The sequence below is a fragment of the Mirounga angustirostris genome, unplaced genomic scaffold (assembly GCF_029215605.1).
Source record: "Mirounga angustirostris isolate CCGP_5_RB_7025 unplaced genomic scaffold, mMirAng1.0.hap1 SCAF_4, whole genome shotgun sequence".
Taxonomy (NCBI): domain Eukaryota; kingdom Metazoa; phylum Chordata; class Mammalia; order Carnivora; family Phocidae; genus Mirounga; species Mirounga angustirostris.
In genome coordinates this window covers 115,429,469-115,433,190 of record NW_026991712.1, presented here as the reverse complement: position 1 = coordinate 115,433,190, position 3,722 = coordinate 115,429,469, and positions in this window count along the sequence as shown.

The following is a 3,722-nucleotide window of genomic DNA, read 5'->3' as shown; positions in this document are numbered from 1 at the left end:
GCCATTACCCACCTCTTTTGCAAATTATTGAAATTCCCTCTGTTAATTATGTTTTTAACCTTTATAAATAAGATGGAGGTGCGTAGCCTCAATTCCAAACAACTCCGCTCCCCGAAGGAAACAGTGCGGCAGGTCCTTAATGGGGAGCATAACTGTAATACGCTTTGTTGTTTGCATTCCCATTCAAGGTTACCATGTCACATCAAATAGTGTCACTGTCAGTTTATGACTCAGAGTAGCCAAAGGCCGTTCCCCCTCTCATTTGACACTAAGTTTCGTAATGTCCTGAGAGGGGGCAGGCTGGGGGAAAGGAAGAGAAGATGCTCTAGCAAATGCCAAATCTCTCTTCACGTACTTTAACACTGGACTAACTTTTTTCATTTACCAGCTGTTGTCGCCTAGTAGTATGTAGCGCTTTATTATTGATGGATAAAGTGTTCAAACATTTAAAGAAATGAAAGCCAGCTTTGCATTTTTAATTAATTAATTAAAAGTACTGTAAATGCCAGCTTGTTAATTGCTTTGCACCTGCAAGCCAACACAGGTTTTGTGCACTCTTTCTTTGAATATTAAATTTTTTCTCGCGTGTCTTTATAATGCTTGGGAAGTCTCTCTGGCAAACATATTAGTAAAGAGTAAATATTGAATCTTAGACAAAACTCATGGCTTCATCTTTCACTGTACCCAGAATAGGATTTAAAGGAGGATTTAGATTTCCAAGGCTTCTAATTAAGTAGTGATAATCAGGCTTTCTGCTGAGGGTCACTTCCTGGGAGTAATTTGAGTTATTAAAATGCATGTTTTTGTTTGTTCTGCTTTGTGAGCTAAAACTGATCCCTTTTAATATAGCAGCAAATATGCAAATTGGTGTTTCATTATATTGTGCAATTTATGGCAATCTTCTCTAATTTACTAAAAGGTCAGGAGCCTGACCTTGTCATTCAAAAAAAATTTTTTTCCTGGTAAAGCTAAACTAATTATGTGGATTTTTTTTTTTTACATGAAACTCTGAAAGTGTGCAGCATGGTAAAGAATGTGACAAATTTAGCTTTCATTTAGCTCTTATATTCATAAAGATGGCCTTCAGTTCTGTGTGGATCCCCAGTAACAAAGAGTAGGTGATCTCAATTGTGATTTAGGAATCAGTTGCTTTTAAATACTGCAGAGAAGAAAGAGAGAACTTAAAAACAATTCTGTGTCTCAGAAAAATGTGGCAACTGGAATAGCCTAGCTTTACTGAAATAATTAGCATGTACATGCTTTAAATTGTCATTGGCCAGAAAATGTTAAAAAGAACTATCATGAGCTCAATAGCAAGTTTTTTGTTCAAAAGACTTACCAAATCTTCGTATTATTTTGTTCTTTATTGATGCTAAATATACGATCTTAACTTTTTTCATTGCTTTACAGAGTTTTCAACTTTGACCAGGAGAATTGTTTTTTAAGACTTATTTATTTCACTGGGGGTGGGGGGAGGGGCAGAGGGAGCGGGAGATGGAGAATCTCAAGCAGACTCCTTGCTGAGCGTGGAGCCTTAGGCTGAAACCAAGAGTCTGATGCTCAACCAACTGAGCCATCCAGGCACCGTGACAGGAGAATTTTTATCTCAAATATTTTTAAATCCTTAGGAGCACAAGTTGGTACCAATGAATGGTTTACTTTTAAATTATAGGTGGCAGTGGTTCTCACACGTTAGCCTGAATAAAAATCACTTAGATTTCTTGCTAGAATTTAGGTACTATGGTCCTGTCGCCTCCAAATTCTGGTTCAGTAGGTCTGGGATTTCTTCTAGTAATCTGCATTTTATTCAGGTGGTCTTTTGCCTATATAGGTGACCCTTGGATAACATGGATTTGAACTGTGTGTGTATTCTTCTTTTTTTATAAATACAGTACAGTACTGTAAATGTATTTTCTCTTCCTTATGATTTTCTTAACAATATTTTCTTTTTTCTAACTTATTTTAAGAATACCACATATAATACATATAATGTAAAAAAGTGTTAGTTGGATAATGTCATTGGTTAAGACTTCAACAGTATGCTATTCGTAGTTAAGTTTTGGGGGAGTCAAAAGTTATACATGGATTTTTGACTGTGTAGGGTATTGGCACCCCTTAACCCCCACATTATTTAAGAGTCAACCTTACTTTGAAAAGAATTCATAGCAATTTGACTCTCTTCCATCAAATATGCTCATTTGCTTAGTTACTCGTTTATCACATATATATGGCATTTTTAAAAAAATGAATAAAGGAATAAATAAACATCTAATATGTGCCATGCATGATCACTGCCCTTAAGGAGCTAGCCAGAAAAATACATGTATAAATGGTTATAGGGCAACATTAAAGAAACTATAAGCAAAATCATTTAAAAAAATCTTTGAGAATGTAAAGGAGGTAAAAATTAATTATAATTGGGGAACATTTAGCAAAGGAGATTATATTTAGACTAGGAAGAATGAGAGTATTCCTCTAGGTGGAGAAGGTAGGAGAAAGACAATACTGGCTTGTGAAGAGCTTGAACAAAGGTCCAGAGATGGGAACATGCATGATGTGTTCTGGGGAGGGTGAGCGACCTAATGTGATCACAGCACTTGTTGTGTCATGAATTGGTAGTGGGAGTAAAGCTCCAAAATTTCCTGAGATCAGATTTTGCAGGACCTGGAATGTCTCAATGCTGAGCAGTTGGGGTTTTATTTGGTGGGCAGTGGGACACCAGTGTCAATTTTAAAGTGAAGTCTGTGTCTGGCAACAGTTTGGACAGAAAAGATCAAAGACAGGAAGAAGTGTTAAGAGGCTACCCATAGTCCATGGAAAGACTTTATTCAGGTGGTCTTTTGCCTATATAGGTGACCCTGAACAAAGATAATGGAGATGGAGATGGTGGACTAGATTCAAGAGACAAATAGAACTTGGCAATAAGTTGGATTTGAGCTGGGGTTAGAAGGAGGTGTGAAGGGAAGGGAATTTGATGTCCAAATTTCTAGTTGAGTAACGGTGCAGGTAGAGACACCATTAACCAAAATAGGAAATGTAGGAAGAGAAACGTTGGTGGAAATAAAGATTTTGACTTAGAAGCTTGCTTAGAAAGTGTGTTTGAGGACCAGTAGCACTGGCAGCTCTAGGAAGCTTGTAAAAAAGGCAGAATCTCAGACCTCCATCCCATATCTAATGTATCAGAATCTGCAACCAACCATCCCCAGGTGATTCATACATACATGAAGATCTGAGAAACACTGGTAAAAGAACATACAAAGTCTGTTGTTGGGGCACTATCCTTCTGAAGGACTCTATATCAAAAAGGGCTTTGTGGTTATATAAGTTTGGGGAAAGCTCTATGTGATAACCTATATGATAACTATTATTGGAGATTAAAGAACAAATGAAGCCCAAAGTTAGTAGAAAGAAGGAAATAATAAAGATCAGAGCAGAAATAAATGAAATAGAGACTAAGAAGATAATAGAAAATGTCAATGAACCTAAGAGCTGGTTCTTTGAAAAGATAAACAAAATTGACAAAACTTTAGCTAGACTCACCAAGAAAAAGAGAGGAAATAAGATCAGAAATGAAAGAGAAAATGCTACAACTTATATCACAGAAATACAAAGGATCATAAGAAACTATTATGAAAAATTATATGCCAACAAATTGGACAACCTAGAAGAAATGGATAAATTCCTAGAAACATAACCTTCCAAGTCTGAATCATGAAGAAACA